We start from the raw sequence: 22641 nt of genomic DNA on the forward strand, positions 1-22641 counted from the left end.
TCCTATAATTTACTAATCAATAATCCTATAATTTACTAATCAATAATCCTATAATTTACTAATCAATAATACTATAATTGACTAATCAATAATCCAATAATTTACTAATCAATAATCCTATAATTTACTAATCAAGAATCCTATAATTTACTAATCAAGAATCCTATAATTTACTAATCAAGAATCCTATAATTTACTAATCAATAATCCTATAATTTACTAATAAATAATCCTATAATTTACTTATCAATAATCCTATAATTTACTAATCAATAATCCTATAATTTACTAATCAATAATCCTATAATTTACTAATCAATAATCCTATAATTTACTAATCAATAATACTATAATTTACTAATCAATAATCTAATAATTTACTAATCAATAATCCTATAATTTACTAATCAAGAATCCTATAATTTACTAATCAATAATCCTATAATTTACTAATCAATAATCCAATAATTTACTAATCAATAATCCTATAATTTACTAATCAATAATCCTATAATTTACTAATCAAGAATCCTATAATTTACTAATCAATAATCCTATAATTTACTAATCAATAATCCTATAATTTACTAATCAATAATCCTATAATTTACTAATAAATAATCCTATAATTTACTAATCAATAATCCTATAATTTACTAATCAATAATCCTATAATTTACTAATCAATAATCCTATAATTTACTAATCAATAATCCTCCTATAATTTACTTATCAATAATCCTATAATTTACTAGTCAATAATCCTAAAACTTCCCTAATCACTTTCCTATAATTCATATGATTTAAATATTTAAATCCTATTTCCTCCCTTAATTTGCATCTCAAATTCCAATTTTTCCTATTCAATTTCAAGATTTTCCCCTACTATGTACTGAATTTAATCTTGGATTATTTCAAATTAATCATGATATGAGAAATATAATCAAAAACTTATATCACTTTAGTCAAGGTTGTCCAAGTAGTAGAAGAAAATGTATCGTGCGAACACAACCATTATTTCGAATCTCGGTTAAATCCCGCCACCTATTTTAAAAATTGGATATGCTGCCACCCCTAAATATTGCTTCCTTTCCCCAATTATTGCAAACTAGTTTGTTCATTGTCACCTTTTCCACAATATTGCTATTTAAGTTGCATTGTACCCTAAAAAGAGGCGCACATTTAGCCACTCTTGATGTTAGATCTTTTAAAATCCCACTAATAAATATATAATAATAACTAACTTAAAATGGCAACTTACCTGACGAAGACAACTTCAGTTTTTTCCTTTTATAAAACTATTTACGCACTCTTTACATGAAAATAGCACGATTACTTTTCATCACCGGGCATACAATTAATATTATGAACAGCTAACAGCATCGTTGACCATCCGCGCCACCCACGATAGGACTACTATTAATACAACCGTCTACGTTAAAAATAAAATGCCGGAGTGCTGGTTCAAACGTTACAATCTTTGACAAAGACTATGCGCGCATTGCGCGGTACGTAAAGCTAACCTAGCTAAGCAGTATGGTTGTAATGAACTCCCTCTCGCGGATGGTGACAGGGAAACTTCTTTAACTATAATATTGTTTGCATACTATATGGTACCGTGGTGGAGTAATACTGGTTGTTCTATGATAGTACACTCAAAGAGAACAGTTGGAGGAGGTGATTAGCTGGGGTGGGAAGCTAAAAAGGGGGGAAAAAGGGCAAATGGTATCCTCCTTATATACGCAGACACTATTTATAAGAGGGAAGCTACCTGTCCCCTAGATTTAACTCCTATTTCTTATGGATGCCAATGCTGTCTCGCCTAAGCCAGTTATCAGGCTTGGCAAACAACCGCAACGTTCTTGTGGAACCGGGCAAGGCGGGAAATAAGTTTTTTTAACTGAATATTATACTAGCAACCCTCTTTTCCTGGAATAAACCAACCATTGAAAAGAGCACGTCGTCTGCTAAGATATAGAAGTGGATTAATAAAATTGAGTTAATGTGTGCATTCTGGTTACCCAGGAATTTTCTTAGTGGTACCGTGGATCACTGATCCCACTCCAATTTAATCTTTAAACTGGACCAGGCAATTTTTTAACTTGTGCAACAGCCATATTTCCCACTCTTGCCCCTGGACACCATGAAGTGCAGACGGGGTAGAAGCGTGATCTGGTGGGCTGGTCTCCATTCCAAACCTCTCTCTATTCTCTCAGCCTAGCACTGTTTACAAAAATGTACAACTGGACTCCTGGAGTCGAAATTTGTGTTAATATGAAAATAATTATAGTGGTTCCCATACATTATTTTTTTTAATAAAAGTAGGAATTAAAGATGGTCTGAGCTATTAATAAAGTGGTTTTTGACCAGTAAACTTGTCTTATTTCCTAGCCTGCTCAGGTCGAGGAAGAGAAGTGATCGGGTGGGCTGTGTTCTGGCATTCTGGACGTCCGCTTAAAGTTAAGGAACGAGGCTTAGGAAGTAAGTTACAAAATTTGGCTTTTTAAACCACTAAAATGATTACAATTTTCCTTAATTTAGTAGGAATAAGATTTATTACGCTTGTCAGTTATCGATGTAAAAAATAATCTACGAGAAGGCTTCGAAAATATCGTTGAAATCTTTCAGATTCCTGAAGATAATCAGTTTATGTAATATGGAAAGCTCTTGGAAAAAAACAATCTTGGCAAAACATGCAAATCCAAGACTGCCTGCAGATATTAGCATTGAATTTTAAGCTTGACATATGCAACCGTTAAAGTTATTCATTGACGCCACCAAGAATTATTCATATGTTTTATTTATTTGTTGTTTGCTACATAAAGTCAGAGTTTACCGCCTTGTACTACAAATGGTTATAATTTTCACAGTAATTGTATATAAGAGTAATAAATGCATATATATATATATATATAAAAAATACAGTTGGTTATAGTTATCACAGTTAAATATATATAAAATTAATAATTCATCGGTGGTAATAAAGTGCAATCTGATGTTAAGGTATTGGTTTTCTTTAGGTAGAAATAAAATTGTTTGATTCATTTAAACAGACAAATATAACTACTTGAATATAAGCATTATTTGGTATGTTGAACATAAAAGAATACTTATTTGAACCTTTAAAACATTTTGGTAAGTAAAATAAGGGTCTAGTTCGTCAAATTTGAGGAAATTTAAATTAAATATGAAGAATATTTGAACTGGAAATGCTATAGTTTTCAATCTTCATTTAAAGCAACGGAGAGAGCAAAGTCTTAAGTATATGCTATAATTAAAGGATAAAGATTATGAATGTAATTATTATGTTCTTTAAACTGTTAAAAATAAGGTAAATGCATTACCAAAGGCGGAATAGGAAGTCTATGGGCACTTTTAAGGCGTTATTTGTTACTTGCAGTTTTTTTGACCTTAATTATACAGGTAAATAATTAGAAATTTGAAATTGTAATTTATTACTTGAAAAATAGATGACTAATTTATCATTGAATTTAACTATTTTATGTCTTATTGCTAATTGGCTAATTAATTAGTTCAAAACCATTTTTCTAATTGCTATTTATAATTATTTAGTTGCCAGTTAATTAGCACAGCTCAGCAAGAAATTAACATATTAAAGGTATTCATGTTTTTTTGAGATTTTGAAAGATACAAACAATTTTCACTGGCGCGATTACCCTAAAAATCTTCCTACTATTGAAGCTTTTCATTATTACAGGCTAATAAGAGAAACCTTAATTAATTCTGTGATGCTAGAACATATCAATTTAAGACTAGAGATTTTAAAGAAGCTAAATGCGAATAATATTGCAAAAAATTTCGAGAAGAATTGGTTTGGCATTGTATTTTATTAACGTTGTTTTACTTATTTATAACAAATTTCTTTATAACGGTGTTTTCATTCCCAAATTTATCGACATTTCAAAATAAAAAATGGCTTGAAAAGAAAATTATTTGTAACCACTAAATATTTTGCTTTAAAATTGCCTTAGTTCTTTTAATTTACCTCCCTTGTAATTTGAACAATTACTTAAAAAGAAGCCTATTAAATATTTAACCCACAGTTTCTAAATACGATTGAAACAAAGTGTTTCTACCCTTTTTGTCTATTCATACATCTAGATTTTCCAGAGTGAAAATATAGTAGAAAATAAAGGTAGGATCCTCAATTATTCATAATAGATAAATCGCGCCGGCATTTATTACAATACTTTTAAATCCTACGACTCATACCGTTCGAAGATCTCTGTTTGAACTTTCCATCTGTAGGCACTGATTGCGATTGAGTCTCAAGTAATGAATTATGGCTTTAAAAACTATTTAAACGCTTCAATTTTCCTAATTTATTATGAATACGAATTATTACTAATTAATATTTTCAATCCACCATAAGGTCATAAGATATGTTCCATAAGTTTGTCACTGGTTACTGAGAGCTTGTGTTGAAGTGACGTTGACAAAGGCTTAACACAGACTAAATAGAAAGATGGACTGGAAAACCGAGTGTACTCAATTCTAGCGTCCATCTCGATAGCTCTCAGTAAGTCTCTAGCATAAGTTTCATACTTACGGAAAATAACTTATTAACTTATGATCCACCTTATTCCCTATCGCCAGAAAATAGGCTTATCTTGTGATTCGTGGAGGAGAGGCACGGGAAGAAATTCGTCTGTCGGCTGCTACTGTAACATACCACAAACGAATTTCTTAATTTTCTTCCAGTTAATCCCCTCCAAGAATCCCGAGATAGCCCCAACTTAAGACGATTGGGATTAAGGTGGATTAGCTGTCATAACCGAGAAAAAATAACTTCCCCACTGTTTTCATCTAAAAGTAATTAATCTAACCTTGATATCTCACAAATGTCTGCGGTAATTCAAATTACGCTTGGAACCAGTTTCCATTTAAACGACACTTTAATTAGGATTATTTTAAATTTGTGTAATTAGTCCAAAATTAACATGTTGTGAAGGAATTGCAAAATAAATGCGAACAAACCAGAAGCCTTCCAGAAGCTATATCAAACCCATAATAGGGACTTGGCAGTACTACATCATGCAACGTCAGTCTACCTTCAGTAGTGCTAAAAAACCTACCAGGAGGAGGGGCTTATATAGCTTTCATTCTGTTAAAAAACATACCATAATGGCGCTGGGGGCGGAGTTAAGCCCGAATTGCCAAGTTCCTATTCTTCCAATTAGTTGCAACAATTAATTCTCCTTTTCAACAGAGATTAACGCCGATAACGATGAAGACACTTGTACGCGACTCTTAAGTCACATAACACAAGCCTGCAGTGTACCACATGACCACGTCCACGTTTTTAGTTATTCGTAAACCTTCGGTATAGTAACCCATAATGTACCCAAAGAGAAACGAAGAGTGAAATTTTCTTGTCCACTTTTAAAAATATATTTAGCCCAAGTCCCAAAGGCCCCACGTCAAGTGATGCTATCTGTCTCTGTTATCCGATCTATTTTATCCCTTTCATGCATTATCATTATATATAAATCCGCCTACAATTCGACACGTAGATTTTCTTGTCAGAAGTAAATGAACTTAAAGCTACAACTCTATGTTAATTTTATTTTCAACAAGCCGTTAATATAATTTTAAACATATTTAGCCTTATCAAACACAATTAGAAACTCTCCCAGATAATAATAAATACATTTCAACCATAAGATTTCTGGAAATCAGAGGCAAAATTCAAAAATAAACTTTTCGCGCCACGGTAATCTACTTCTGTCTCCTTTTTACCAGTCTTTGAACAACACTCCTACCCCGAACCCGATTTTCATCTGTTTCTTTCATGTACATGTAAAGAACCAACAGTAGTTGGCAGAACAAAACAGAAGGTGTATAATTCTCCCCTACATTCTCTGCACTGTCATAATGGATGGCAACCAGACGAGATTCTCCCATAGATATGTTAAAAGGGTAGATACACAATTCAATGGGAGGTCGACGTGGAAGGGGCAACGAGCAGACAGCCGCTATTTTCTGGGGGTAGCCGTATAAAGCGCCATCTATCGGGAACTTTCGAAGCTAAATTAAAGGATGAGCTTAGAGTAGTGGCACTCTATGTTAACCCCCTATAGGGCATAATAAGTCAAACCCTCGGAGATGCCATTACTCCATTTTATACGAGCTAAGAGCAGAAAAACGTATTTTATAAATTTTACACCTGTAAAATCGTTTAAAAAACACTTGGAACTTGTATTTCTACTTACTTTCGAGGAAATACCACCGTTTTCTGAAGGTAAGAGTCTTTTTTTATACATTTATTAGTAATAAAAACATTTAAGGCGAGCTAAGCCTTGGTCTTGTAAAACACAGCAGATTAGTGATTAGCGTTGTTTTCAGCGTTGAAAAACGTTATTTTATCATGTTAAAAAAACGTTAGCAACGTTTTAAGGTACTGATAATTAAATATCCGGACATTAAACTGTTACATATTCTTAAAATAAGAGTCGATAATGGTGCCCACCATAACAAACTTTGTTAAGTGTGTGTCTCTATATTTAAAGGCATAAAACAAAATATAACATAAACGTTTTTATTTACTTATTTATGTAACAATCATGGCTTCAACTCATGTTTGCTGCGTTCAAACTGTAGGTGTAAAGAACGTTTTCTTTCTTACCACAACTTTCCGAAAGAGACTGCCACTAGAAAGAAGTGGATTAATTCTATAACAACAGCTGTAGGACCTCTGTCCACTGATATCTCCAGTTTACGGATTTGTTCAAAACATTTTACAAAATCAGATTTCTTTCCCACCACTGGAAAGAGACTACGTAGAGCGCTCAAACCGTACGGTTCGCGATTCCATCCTAATTTGGAGATCAAATTAATGTAACCGATGAAATTATCCCTAAACTGACTCTCCGTAATTTGACTCTCGAGCAACAATCTGAAGCATTAGAAGAAATGGGAGCGTTGTCCTTTGATCATGGATTGAAGCATGAACCCGCTGCTTTTTCAAATATTCAGGCAACACATCAATACCCAGTGTCACACCTCTGTGGGTTTGATTGTTAATCCACAATTTTGCTTCCTTGGGGCAAGCCCCGATTGCCTTATACTGGTTGAGGACCAGCTGTACTTAGTGGAGATCAAATGCCCTTACACTATTTTCAAGAATAAAGAAACTATCAGAGGAAAAGCAGCTACGGGTAACTTTTACCTTTACTTTGACGAAGAAACGGATGAACTGGAACGTCTATCATCAGATTCAGGGTCAGCTTTTCGTGTGTAACGTACCCGTATGCTTTTGGGCAGTATTTGTGCCACCCGATAACATCGAAATCTTGATGATAGTGAAAGACAACCAATTCATCAATGATACCTTGCTTCCAAAATTATCCTCTAAATATTTCATTAGTCTCCTAGGCCTACCTCATTTTGCCATAGAAATGTTCGAAAAGCCTAAAAAATCAATTTTCCAAGTCACAAAAGTACAGCCTCTTTTCTCTATGTGCAAATCAAATCTACATTATGGCCATGACCAAGGCTTAGCTCGCCTTAAATGTTTTTATTACTAATAAATGTATAAAAAAAGACTCTTACCTTCAGAAAACGGTGGTATTTCCTCGAAAGTAAGTAGAAATACAAGTTCCAAGTGTTTTTTAAACGATTTTACAGGTATAAAATTTATAAAATACGTTTTTCTGCTCTTAGCTCGTATAAAATGGAGTAATGGCATCTCCGAGGGTTTGACTTATTATGCCCTATAGGGGGTTAACATAGAGTGCCACTACTCTAAGCTCATCCTTTAATTTAGTTTCGAAAGTTCCCGATAGATGGCGCTTTGTACAGCTACCCCCAGAAAATAGCGGCTGTCTGCTCGTTGCCCCTTCCACGTTTTTTTCGTTAAGCCTAAGCCAGCGAAGTGGATCTAGACCCTTTATAGTTTTACTATATCTATGGATTCTCCTCTCCTCTCGTTTTGTTGTGAAATCATAAACGCGCGAGGAAATTTTTTTCTCGCTATAGGATAGGCGACTCCGAGGGGTCGGTCATTCACGAAATCCAACTTAAGAAATAAGAAATCAATAACAAAATCAGAAATCCGGAAGGAAATCAAACTTATTTCGCTGATTTCGAAATTTTACAAAAATCCGAAATCAGTAACGAAATAACGAAATCAGAAAATCAGTAAAGAAAAAACAAAATAAAAAAATCATTAAAAAAATCACAAAATCAGTAAAGACATCGCTAAATTCATTAAAACAATCACAAAATCCAAGAAAAAATCTCAGAATCCAACGAAATCAACAGAAAAATCTGAAAATACGAGGAAATCACAGGAAATACCTCAAAATCCGTGGAAATATAATCCGACGAAATCCGTGGGAATTTATCGAATCTTGAAATGAATCAAAATCCGACGAAATCAAACGATACACGAAGAAATCAAATTGGATTTCGAAATCCCCTACATTTTATCCAAAATATCCAACCCCTCGCTCTACTCCTTACCTCCGACGGCAGCTGACGCGATATATACACTGTTCCAGCTTCGGTGGTCAGTTCGAGCAATGCTAGGTCTCTATGGGAGGTAGGCCAACAGAAGAAAGCAATACTGATATTAAGGATTTTAAAACGCGATATTCTGTATAATGAAACAAAATATTTGTTCGTCGTTACATAGAGACCTAGTTTTGCTTGTGCTGAAAGCCACTGCTGATAACCAATACTGGAACAAAGTATATAAGTCTATAAATCCACAGGAAAAAAACAACAAAATAAATCCTCCTCTCACAAAGACTTTAATAACACACTCTAATACAAGAAACTTTTTCTGTTATAGTTAAAATATTGATTATCAGAATGAAATTTAAGTAATCAGTCCTATTTCTAGCTTACCAATTAAGTTTTGAGCTAATTTCAGGTTTACAAGTGGGGACCTAAACCGTCTTCCTACCTTATATCTGGGGACATTTGTGTATAAACTATTAGATTTTGAATTAGTTTCAAAGCCTATATGATTCCATCAAGTATTTCATTTTTCACACTCGATAAATTTACAAGTGGGGACCTTCACTGTCATTTCAACTGACAAGTGGGGTCTTTTAAACACACATTTTCAAATTTCATGTATATTATAACTTTATAGTTAAAATATTGATTATCAGAATGAAATTTAAGTAATCAGTCCTATTTCTAGCTTAACACTCAAGTTTTGAGCTAATTTCAGGATTACAAGTGGGGACCTAAACCGTCTTTCAACCTTATATCTGGGGACATTTGTGTATAAATTGTTAGATTTTGAATTAGGCTCAAAGCCTATATGGTTCCATCAGGTATTTCAATTTCATTTTTCACACTCGATAAATTTACAAGTGGGGACCTTCACCGTCATTTCAACAGACAAGTGGGGTCTTTTAAACACACATTTTCTAATTTCAGGTATATTTTAATTTTATAGTTTTAATATTGATTATTATAATGAAATTTAGGTAATAAGACCTTTTAAAGGCTTAACACTTAAGTTTTGAGCTGATTTCAGGTTTACAAGTGGGGACCTAAACAGTCTTCCAACCTTATATCTGGGGACATTTGTGTATAAATTATTATGTTTTAAATTAGTGTCAAAGCCTATATGGTTCAATCAAGTATTTCAATTTCATTTTTCACACTCGATAAATTTACAAGTGGGGACCTTCACCGTCATTTCAACAGACAAGTGGGGTCTTTTAAACACACATTTTCTAATTTCAGGTATATTTTAATTTTATAGTTTTAATATTGATTATTATAATGAAATTTAGGTAATCGGACCTTTTAAAGGCTTAACACTTAAGTTTTGAGCTGATTTCAGGTTTACAAGTGGGGACCTAAACAGTCTTCCAACCTTATATCTGGGGACATTTGTGTATAAATTATTAGATTTTGTACTAGTGTCGAAGCCTATATGGTTCCATCAGGTATTTCAATTTCATTTTTCACACTCGATAAATTTACAAGTGGGGACCTTCACCGTCATTTCAACAGACAAGTGGGGTCTTTTAAACACACATTTTCTAATTTCAGGTATATTTTAATTTTATAGTTTTAATATTGATTATTATAATGAAATTTAGGTAATCGGAACTTTTAAAGGCTTAACACTTAAGTTTTGAGCTGATTTCAGGTTTACAAGTGGGGACCTAAACAGTCTTCCAACCTTATATCTGGGGACATTTGTGTATAAATTATTATGTTTTATATTAGTGTCAAAGCCTATATGGTTCAATCAAGTATTTCAATTTCATTTTTCACACTCGATAAATTTACAAGTGGGGACCTTCACCGTCATTTCAACAGACAAGTGGGGTCTTTTAAACACACATTTTTTAATTTCAGGTATATTTTAATTTTATAGTTTTAATGAATGAATGAAAAGTTTGTTTAATGTGCACAATAAAAACTAATTACATGGTTCACGAGATTGTACACAGTGGAAATGGCGTTTTTTACAGGAAGTGTTGAGGTAAATAAATTAGCAAATGTTATAAATTACATTGTTATTAAGGTTGTCAAATTACTACTTAGATCTAGGTATTTGTTAGTTTCAACAAATTTGTTTTATATTTACACAAAAAATATCAAATTCTGTACAATGCCGGTTATAATTTTCTTGCATGCGGTAAATTGGATTAAAACGTTTTATGGGTACATAGAAAGTTGTCATTCGTCTTATAGCAGAAGGAACTAAAAAGTTTAGTTTACTCAACAAATCGGAAAGGGAAATACCACCGTGGAGTACTTTATATAAAAACTTCATGTCAATAATTTCCATCAATTGCTGTATAGGTTTGATACCTAAGTGGTCAATCAATAATTCATATTTATAGTCCATGTGGCGTAAGAAAAACATATGAGCATAAGAAATGAATTTCCTCTGTATTCCTTCAATCCTTTTCTTAAGGTATGTACTACACCCGCTCCAAGCAAGACAACCATATAAAGCTTTTGACCTGACTAAAGTAAGGTAAAGTAATCTAAAGTGCCTAATGGACCTTAATGGTCTACAGATCTTTAACGCTACTCCTAGTGTTCGACGACAGTGATTCACTGTGTTCGAAGTGTGCTCTCGAAAAAGAAGAGCCCGATCAAATAGTACTCCGAGGTCTTTTACTAGTGAGCGTTGGGGAATGGTTGACTGTGCGATAGAGTAGGTGTAGCAGATTTCTCTACAGATGCGACGCGTAAATGACACATGTATGGACTTTGCGGGGTTTAAAGGCAGGTTATTAGATAGGCACCAGGATTCTATGGCATTTAGATCGTACTGTAAGTGAGCACTGTCTGTTCGAGAGTTAATTTTGTGGCATATTTTATGGTCATCAGCAAAGGCTATCAATTTAGAGTATTTTACCACGTATTGCAAATCGTAAATAAAAATATTAAACAAAAGCGGGCCTAAGGAGGAGCCTTGGGGTACTCCACAATGTACTGAATAGGTTTCCTGTGTAACAACGCCATTGATTTTTATTAAGTTGATTCTGTCAGCTAAATATGAGCGAAACCATCTCAACAAGTCAGTGGTCGCTCCCAGAGCGCTCATCTTTTCTAAAAGGAGAGAGTGGGACACGCGGTCGAAGGCCTTGGCCAAGTCCAGGTAAATCACGTCAACCTGACCACGGTCCGCGACATCAGGAGCTACGAAATCCATGAAAACCGCAAGGTTAGTGTCCACACTCTTTCCCGGCAGAAAGCCATGTTGGCAATCGTTAGGGAAGAGCTGGAACCACGCCTGCAATTTCGAATGAACAATCATGTCGAACAATTTTGCCAATGTGTTTAGTAGTGAGATTGGACGATAGTTCTTAATATCGCAGGCAGCACCAGATTTAAATATCGGTACAACTATCGCCCTCTTCCATATTGTAGGGAATACTCCACTCCTAATGGATAGATTGAAAATATGTTCCAGAGCGGGAAGTAAGATTTCCCTGCAACCCTTGATAACAAGAGCCGGAATTTTATCGGAACCCGTAGAGAGCTTGCTTGGAAGTTTTTGTATTGCCTTAGCAATATCTTGCTGAGTTATTCGTAAGCATGAAAGCTGGTGGTGAGGTATATTTGAGCTATGAGCGACGTAGGAACGGGTGGAAGTGGATTCATCAGTGGAAATTTTGGAGAAATGATCGCCAAAATGGGAAGCAATATCCTCGGCATTAGTGATCACTTCTTTGTTAATTTTGAGGGAGATTGTGTGGGATCTACTCTTAATATTGCCATTGACAAAACTCCAGAATTTCCTAGGGTGGCTCAAAGCGTCATGGCAAACTTTGTCACCCTCTGATAATCTATCACGTTTCGTGTATTGATTATTATAATGAAATTTAGGTAATCGGACCTTTTAAAGGCTTAACACTTAAGTTTTGAGCTGATTTCAGGTTTACAAGTGGGGACCTAAACAGTCTTCCAACCTTATATCTGGGGACATTTGTGTATAAATTATTATGTTTTATATTAGTGTCAAAGCCTATATGGTTCAATCAAGTATTTCAATTTCATTTTTCACACTCGATAAATTTACAAGTGGGGACCTTCACAGTCATTTCAACATACAAGTGGGGTCTTTTAAACACACATTTTCTAATTTCATGTATATTTTAATTTTATAGTTTAAATATTGATTATCAGAATGAAATTTAAGTAATCAGTCCTATTTCTAGCTTAACACTTAAGTTTTGAGCTGATTTCAGGTTTACAAGTGGGGACCTAAACAGTCTTCCAACCTTATATCTGGGGACATTTGTGTATAAATTATTATGTTTTAAATTAGTGTCAAAGCCTATATGGTTCAATCAAGTATTTCAATTTCATTTTTCACACTCGATAAATTTACAAGTGGGGACCTTCACCGTCATTTCAACAGACAAGTGGGGTCTTTTAAACACACATTTTCTAATTTCATGTATATTTTAATTTTATAGTTTAAATATTGATTATTATAATGAAATTTAGGTAATCGGACCTTTTAAAGGCTTAACACTTAAGTTTTGAGCTGATTTCAGGTTTACAAGTGGGGACCTAAACCGTCTTCCAACCTTATATCTGGGGACATTTGTGTATAAATTATTAGGTTTTAAATTAGTGTCAAAGCCTATATATTTCCATCAGGTATTTCAATTTTATTTTTCACACTCGATAAATTTACAAGTGGGGACCTTCACCGTCATTTCAACAGACAAGTGGGGTCTTTTAAACACACATTTTCTAATTTCATGTATATTTTAATTTTATAGTTTAAATATTGATTATCAGAATGAAATTTAAGTAATCAGTCCTATTTCTAGCTTAACACTTAAGTTTTGAGCTGATTTCAGGTTTACAAGTGGGGACCTAAACAGTCTTCCAACCTTATATCTGGGGACATTTGTGTATAAATTATTATGTTTTAAATTAGTGTCAAAGCCTATATGGTTCAATCATGTATTTCAATTTCATTTTTCACACTCGATAAATTTACAAGTGGGGACCTTCACCGTCATTTAAACAGACAAGTGGGGTCTTTTAAACACACAGTTTCTAATTTCATGTATATTTTAATTTTATATTTTAAATATTGATTATTATAATGAAATTTAGGTAATCGGACCTTTTAAAGGCTTAACACTCAAGTTTTGAGCTGATTTCAGGTTTACAAGTGGGGACCTAAACCGTCTTCCTACCTTATATCTGGGGACATTTGTGTATAAATTAAGAGATTTTGAATTAGTTTCAAAGCCTATATGATTCCATCAAGTATTTCATTTTTCACACCCGATACATTTACAAGTGGGGACCTTCACTGTCATTTCAACTGACAAGTGGGGTCTTTTAAACACACATTTTCAAATTTCATGTATATTATAATTTTATAGTTAAAATATTGATTATCAGAATGAAATTTATGTAATCAGTCCTATTTCTAGCTTAACTTTTAAGTTTTGAGCCAATTTCAGGTTTACAAGTGGGGACCTAAACCATCTTCCTACCATATATCTGGGGACATTTGTGTATAAATTTTTAGATTTTGAATTAGTGTCAAAGCCTATATGGTTACATCAAGTATTTCAAGATAATTTTTCACACTCGATAAATTTACAAGTGGGGACCTTGGCTGTCATTTCAACAGACAAGTGGGGTCTTTTATACACACATTTTCTAAATACATGTATATTATACTTTTGTAATTAAAATGTAGATTATTATGATGAAATTTTAGAAATAGGATTTTTACGGTTCCTTCAAATATTTGAAGATATTTTTTTAAACTAGATAATTTTACAAGTGGGGACCTTCGCTGTCATTTCAACGGACAAGTGGGGTCGTTAATATACATGTTTTCAAAATTCATTTTAATTCACTTTTTTTAATTAAAATATTGATAATTATGATGAAATTTACATTATATGTAACGTTAGTCCCATTTTAAAATGTGGGGAACTTGGCCATCTTTTTAATGTACATCTGGGGACATACAGTTTTTTTAAATCGAGTTAATGTTTTAAACGAAGTTAATTTAATGACGCCTAATGAATTAGGAAAAGTAGTTTTCGTACGTCAAGTGTAATTAAATTATGAAAAAATCACCGTTCGGTCTGTGAGATACAAGATTTTATATTGTTATCGCTGAATAATGTATATTTTGTATTTCTAAAGTAGCGACATCTATCTGTGCTTATTTTAATGAAAACCCATTTTTGAGCCCCCACATGTACGCCGAAGAGACCATATGGTCCTCATTTCGTACAACTGGGTACCCGGGTGTGTGAAAACCTCTGGCGACATCTCTCGGATATGTGTTAATTTCCATGGTCCCCACTTGTAATGTGAAAAGACCAAGTACCTTACAAGTGGGGACTTTTTTAAAAAAATTAATTTGGGCTCTAATTAGTCTAATTATATCATTTATCTAATTACTTACATGTGAGGACTTTAAAATGTCCCCACATGTAAGTCGGGTCCCCACTATGTGGGTGAAAAGATTGTCAGAATCCCCACATGTCAATCGTATACAGACGCACCCAGACACGGCCGGTGTAATACCTCTCACGTGACATACGTCACTCGGAGAGTTAAAAATGAACATTTATTTATTTGCCAATAGACATATATCAGTAGACTACTTTTTGAAGTTCGCATTCGTAAAAGGCACCTCTTATTTCTTCGTCGTTGTAATCTTTAACTACGTAACAAACTGGATTTCTGTAAAGAACTTTTGATACGGTAAATATTTCCCTCGTCCAATAACCTTTATAACCCTTTTCGAAAAGAGGTTTACTCTTTGACAGTCTGACAAAATCACCAATCTTTAACTTTGGGGGTTTAGCAGGTTTTTGATTGCCATACAAACGCTGCCATACTAAATGTTCATTTTCGATATTAACATCTTTTGGAGCGAAACCAATACTTGAATGCGTACTAGAGTTATAGGCCTTCATGATTTTTGGCAAATTACCAATATAATTATATTTTTTCGTTCTTGTAAATAGTTTGAATATTTTATCCTTTAACGTTCTGTTAAATCTTTCAATAACACCGCACTTTATCCTTCCAACACTTGTATAGAGTTGAATACCTTCTTTCTTCAAATATTCTTTAAACAATTTTGATAGAAATTCACTGCCTTGGTCAACATTAATATGCAAAGGCTTTCTCTCTTTGATCGCTTTCTGAAATGCGCTTAAAACTTCTCTACTAGTTTTATTCTTTAAAGGAAAACTCCAGGCATATTTTGAGAATACGTCTATTATAGTCAAAATGTATTGAAAACCTTTGTTATGCTTTTTGATACGTCGTAGATCAATTAGATCGCATTGAAATACTTCATCAGCTGTTGTAGCATAAGTTTGATTTCGAGGGAAGTTTATTCTCCTTGGTTTATGAATAGTGTATGTGGGTTGAGACTGAAGCCAAGTCTCAATTTTTTTCTTTGAAATACTTTTTACTCCTTGTTTCAATTTATTTGCGCTTCCGTAACTAAGAGGGTTTTCAGAATCGTAATATACTCGGCTTAATTTTGATTCCATTGTTATTGCTAAGCTTAAATTCTATTACCCTATTCCTTTATTTAGAATTGATTTCACTATAACAATACAACTGTATTCATAGGCTATAAGTTATCACCATAAGTCTATGATACTCTCTATAAGTATGGGTCTATAGAATATATGCCAAAAGCATTAATCACCTACGTAGATAGTAAGAATGTAACAATAGAATTTTTCCTGGAATTGAATAGTACGAAACTAGCGCCGCGCGCGGAGTTAAAATGGGGGAAGGAACTCGCGGCGCGCGCGGGGAACACCGCGGGGGTGAGGCTCAGGGGGGAAGGAACTCGCGCGCGGGGATCTCGCGAAGATTCACCGCGGCGGCGGCGGCGGCGTGCTCCAGTTCCCACGCTCCTACTTTATACCTCTACCGTGGTACGAAGTGGGGTCCTATACTACTCGTGTGTACTCCAGACATGTTTTGCTATTCCATTAAGTTTCTCGCCTAGTTTAAAACATCAGCCTTCCTATTTTTAAATTTTCTCTTAGTTCAACCTATGTATGATTTTTTACATTCACAGTTAATTTTATTGACGATCCCTGTCTCGTTTTCTAAGTTCGTCTTTGCTTTATTTTTAATTAAAATAAACGGTAATGTGTCTGTTGCTTTGCTTATTAGGTTTATGTCTAAATTTTTCAGTTGTCTATTTACTGTTTCTGATATACCTTTTTGTATGGTAGAATCAATAGGGATGCGATTCACTTTCACAGTGATAAATTTTTCGCATCAGACGTTACGATTTTTCAGCGTTACGCTCGTAACGCAAATTTTAAATATCACGCCAAAATGCGATTCAACGACGTTTGCGCTATCTATCGAGAAATAATTAAAAATTAGTTAATAAAAGTAAGAATTTTATCGTCCGCTCGTGATTTTTAAGCGTATATATTTAGAGGTAAAAATATGTCAACAACAACTACAAAGCGTGGCAAAAAGTCTTGAAAGAGCAATTGATCATGTTGCTAAGCTTCTTGGAGGAAAAAAGAAAGGCAGTAAGAGGAAGCTTTGATGCCATGAGAAGCATCGCATCATCATTGAACGATATCTCTGTTGCGCTTTGCCAACGATTCAATAATTCAGACCAAGTACAGTTTAAAAATTACAGAATTCAAAGATAATAAGTAAATTCCTTTCTTTGAAAGGATATTTTCAGTTCAATCTTCTCACGAGTAACGAGATCTCTTCGGATGCGTGACTCTCGTCCATGAACTGATTCTTCCACCAATCCCTGATTTAATCCATTGGCTTCGTCGCCAACCCCTTGTGCTGCAATTAATGGTTCTTCCGCTAATTCCAATAGTTCAAATTCCTCGGGGAATTTTTCCTTAGCGTAAATTATGTATCCAACCGGTGTTGGTTGCTAGTCCAATTTTCTGAATGAGCATCGAAATCGCATCGTCGACAATCCGTTGAATATTTCCACGCATTGTCGTGTACTTGAAAGTCTTTCGTTAAAACTACTTTCTGGTAAATTTGGTTGGGCGTTAGAAATGGGTGCCATAAGCCACGGTTGTAGCGGATAGCCCCCGTCGCCTGAGCAAACCATGAAAATTAGTTACTTAATCCTGTCACCATCCTAACAGCCGTACCGATTAACCAGCCACGACCCCGTCCACTATTCTCTTCTTTACGCAGGTAGTCACAAACTGGGCTGCTATTCCAGATAAAAGAGTCGTGGGTAACCCAGGGTATTGAGCATTGCAATGTGATAAAACGGTTTCGTGGTCACAGATCTACAAATCAAGTTATTGTTACGGTGTTCCATAACAATATCATTGTGTATTATTAGCGTATTACAGGTTGCACATTGATAGATCGGAAACCCTTTCGATTCAGGTACAAGTTCTCCCTGAAGGGCTCATCGGTCTTGAGTGGAGCTATTATTGACACATGCGTGCAGTCAATTAAACCTAAACACCCTGGAAACTTTTATATCCATGAACCTACACAAAATAAAACGTATTGGAGTAGATCCGAAATTAAAAGTGTCCTAAGCCTTAAAATATCACAATTATGCACCTAATTTCAATCATAGTTTACATTGAGCGTGTAAAGGCAGCTTTATTCGGTTGTTGACCGCTAAATAGTCTTTGACTGCTATCATATTTCCTTGAGATATAGGAAAAGTATTACATTCCTTACGTGTTATGGGGTATTTCATCGTAGCCAATTCCAGGGTTTTGACCTGTGATATCATAATCTCGGGGGTTAGTTTAACTCTTCTTATGAATATAGAAGTGTGGGTAAATATAACCTTGGCTTTAATTCCATCCGCACACAAGCACAATTCGTTGGGATTCTGATAAACTTAAAATGCACATCGACCAGGTTAGGGATGAAGTGATTTTGCTGACAGATATCGGCGTGTACGACACCAATCAAGTCTATATTCCAATTTTGGGCGAATTTACTCCGTTTCTCAAACCCTTCATTTTCAAAAAAGTCGTCACAGTGCCCACCAAATATCAATAGCGTTTGAATCATGCTCTTGAATACGCATTGTTGAAGACATGACGTAAGTGACCTATCATTCAATGATACATGAAGTTCACACAAAAGACAGGAGAGTAATAGATTTTTGGGTCCAAATTTATCCGCCTGACTGGTTAAATCACCATTCGCATCGTACACGGAAACCTTAGGCAGAGTCCCATCTGCTTTAACCACTTTTACTTGCAAGAGCATGTTTTTCAAGTCCATGTAGGACTTCCCGGTGACAGGAAATATAATACCTTGATTTTCGTTTACGTTTGAGGTCGAGTTATACTCGATTAGGGTTCTAAATCGATAAATTACCAAGGTCACTGTAATTTACGATTTTCTCGGGTAAATTATGAAAACGGTAATCACCCTGGTCATTACCGTGGTAATTTACCAGTATACCACGATGGTAATTCACCACCGAATTCTCATTTCTTTCTCTCGGAAAATGTTCTAAAAGCTCCATATTTTGCTCTGTCCGCGCATGCACACTAATTTCTTCCCATGAGAAAGTCATACAAGGGCAATAGTCAAACGTGGGAAAAATTTGATTAAGGAAATGAAATTTTATTTTCTCATCTATTCTTGTTGTTGAGTTCCCTTGCGCCAGCTGGAAACGCTTTAAACTGGTTTCGGCCCTACTCTAGAATTTTGTTCTAAAAACGTGAAATAGCAATAACACGTAAGAAAAAGAAAGTAGATGTTGCTGTTCAAAAGTATTTTGAGCTGCAAACATCAAAATTCGGTGTTTAAATAATGTACGATACTATGCTATAAAAAGTATAGCCGTGTTCAAATGATATTTTTCATTATTTAGCTTAATTTGGAATTAGAACCGTGCGGCAGTGTTTTAGCGCCACAGGTAAATCCTTCAAAAAGAAGAAGACATTAAACATAAATGTCAGGTCGGAGACACGGAGGGACCGAAGGTTCGTAGGAGAAAGTTGATCAGGGCCAGTAGACGAGGCCGATTGACGCGACAGCGCATGGGAAACTTCCGAAATGAGGACGGGAAATTAGGTTGGAGCGCGACACGGTTTTTGAACGACGGGCGCGATGTCATCAGGGCCGTCTTAAGGCATGGGCTATATGGGCCATAGCCCAGGGCCCCGCGTGAAGTAGGGGCCCCAAATTTCTTATTCAAGTAGTAGGCAAGTAGGCATTACATAACTATTACCGCCATGCTTCGAGGAAAAATTAAGTTTCTGAACAAAGTTTCTAACTAGAACCTTCATTTCAAAAGTGGTTTCTAGCCTTCACTAGCCTAGTACAAGGTGTTGAAGATGTGGAGGAGAAAAAATATGCTCGCATTTTTCAAGACTTGGGAGTTAGTTTCTACCACTAGCCAACATCCAATACAAGTCAACGATGATGTCACTCCAACCCCAGTCCGGTACCCAACAGCTAACAACAGAGACGACATTAAAGTTTGGGAGAAGAGAAGACGACTGGAAAATATAGAACAAAACCGAAAAAACCAAAAAATAAAAAATATAGTTTTTAATAATGATTTGGAAAATACATTAACATCAGAAAATAATAAATAACGTAAATCAATAAAATAAATATATAAATGCAATTTTCTTTCTAAAAACACTCCTATCACTCCACCTCAAAATCTTATCTTTCTTTAATCAGAATATATACCCACTTCAATAACATTGAATTTAATCAGCTCCACAACAATAATCTATCAACTAGGATATATGAAGCCCCAACTAAACATTCAATTTATTAAGAACGCGAAAATGTTTCCCTGCACCATATGTTTCAAGGAATTTAGTTGTATAGAACCGCCACGTGTTGAGTAAACATAAGAATAAAATATTTTGTTGTGAAAGTTGCAACAAATCTTTCACACGTAAAGATAGTTCAAAAAAACATCATCTTTTACACCAAAAGAAGGATCAAGGAAAGGTAACTCAAAGCGACGTTTCGTCAATTTCGAAGAGTTTTCCAACCATCACACCTACATGGTAACGACCAGGAAAAAAAATACACCATACTTATAATTTCGTATTTACTTATGATTCTCTTGCCAATATGAATTATTACTCCTAAACCTGGATAGCAAAATGCCAAGAATATTCGCGGTAAAGCACGGGTTTTCCCCTCTAGAAATAACTCTTATATTGAAAACATGTATGAAATATTTTAAGAAGAATTAAATGACACTTTTTTGGTTGGAATTCGAAAGGTGAAGTTGACTTTTTGGTTCTCTCCGAAAAGTGCCCTGACTCGGAACATAGTTATCCGCTCGTTGGAGTTACTATATAACATAGCGTTATATCAATTGGCGCCCGACCACACAGTTTTTCGGTCTGTTTTCGTTTGTTTTTGGCCGATGGATCGGCCCTCTTCTTCACCGGGCCCGCCGGGGAGTGGGACTCCTCCTTTTTCGGAGACACCGGGGCCAATTCTCTAACTGATTTATCGAGTTATCGTTTACGATAACTCCGTTTTATCGTAAATTCGATAAGTTATCAAAAATCGGTATTCTCTAACTCCAAAACTCAAAATGGGGAATGTGATAAGCGAGTGATAACTTATCGGCAGGGTTTTCGCTGTTGATAAGACTATCAATTCCTATTGATTTAATTGTTGTATAAAATTTAATTCAAGATTTGTGATTTGGACCTTAAAATCATGTACGCGAACGCCAAATTTCATGGCTCTACACATGATTCATTCATTTGGAAATCTTCCTTAGCTTTAAAATTCCTCGAATCCAAGCACAGAGATGTAGGTTTCAAAAATTCTTGGCTTTTAGGTAATAATTAGTATAGTTTAGGTTTCCGTAGAAAGATAATTCTCCCCAATTCAGGGAAATGAATCAAATGAGCATTATTTATTAACTTTTTAAGGTGATGCAGGGTACCCTTTACAGCCGTGGCTGATTGTCCCGATCTCTCAGCCTGCCACCCATGCTGAAGAAGAATTTTATAGGCATCATAAAGAAGCGAGGAAATGCATAGAAAGGTGCAATGGTGTTTTGAAGGCAAGGTTTCGGTGCCTTCTAAAGGACCGAACACTGCACTACTCGCCAAAAAGATCAGGCAGAATTGTATACGCATGCTGCATTCTTCATAGCATCGCTGAACCGTATGAAGAGGGAAATGTGGACCTGTCTGAAGCCGAACTTGTGAACAGTAGACAAAGGGAGCGTGCCGATGCCGAGCCACAACAACCACCCCATCAAAACCCTGGATCTACAGCCAACTGGTTCAACGCTGGGCTCCAAGTGCGTAACAGGATTGCGAGGCATTTCCGATAAGTTCGAATGGAGTGAAAAAAGGCCCTTATAAGGGCCATTAGGCAATCTAGGGAGGTAAACACTATGCGGTTTCTTCAGTAAATTTTATAAAAATAGTAATTTCTAAATTTAAGTCAAAATCAGTTTAAATTTTCCTCAACGAAAATTGAAATTCATTTCGCCTTTGGTCAAGTATCATTTGGAAATTATGTTTTTAAAAATGATACTGTAATCACTCATTTTGTTTACCTTTGTTTTGATTGCTTAGTGACACTGGAAGTTCGTGTAACTCGTGATAATTAACGCGAGTTGAGTCCGTTAAGATTTACGCGATAACTAACGCGAGTAACGAACACGCACGGAGTACCTACCTTCTCGTGGTGGTGTTGAAAACTAAGCTATTTTAAGAAATCACTTAGGCTAAATGGTACACGTTTAATAGTGAATTTTAAATCACAGTTGGAATCTGTCGGTGATCTTGGAAAAGAACGTTCCGGAAACACTTGAACGGAACCAGCTAACGAGCGTAAAATATCGTTGCGTTCGCTTTCAATTTTAGCGCGCTTCTCCGCAACATCCGCGAGCCTCTTATACTGCACGGCCGCTTCTTCCAGTGCTGCAGTGTGTTTAGTTTGGGTTTCAAACATGTTTTTGAAAAACTGATCCGTTGTCAACGCGGAATCCGCCAATACTCTGTCATAGGGACCAGCTCGTCCTGCCCTTACCCTGCCTGTGAGTTATTTTTAGGGACTTTTCCTTACCTAGCATCCATTATAATTAAAAATTACCCTCAGTTCCATTGTTAGTGGAAGCACGCGTTTGTCCTGTGCCGCTACCGCGCTCTCGATTGGCATCACCGTCAACCGCGGGAG

General features: G+C 35.3%; 1 long non-coding RNA gene across 1 annotated transcript; it reads right to left on the reverse strand.

Annotated features, from left to right (window-relative positions):
- Positions 1–6545: 6545 nt before the first annotated feature.
- Positions 6546–7666, reverse strand: LOC149673388 (uncharacterized). The gene is made up of 3 exons (XR_016367062.1): positions 7573–7666; positions 7196–7431; positions 6546–7133 (listed from the first exon to the last, which is right to left on the reverse strand). It is a non-coding gene; the product is annotated as an uncharacterized LOC149673388 (long non-coding RNA).
- Positions 7667–22641: the final 14975 nt, after the last annotated feature.

This window comes from Phalangium opilio, unplaced genomic scaffold, assembly GCF_054372755.1.
Source record: "Phalangium opilio isolate 3A_F unplaced genomic scaffold, DU_Popi_V2 ptg000052l_1, whole genome shotgun sequence".
Taxonomy (NCBI): Eukaryota; Metazoa; Arthropoda; class Arachnida; order Opiliones; family Phalangiidae; genus Phalangium; species Phalangium opilio.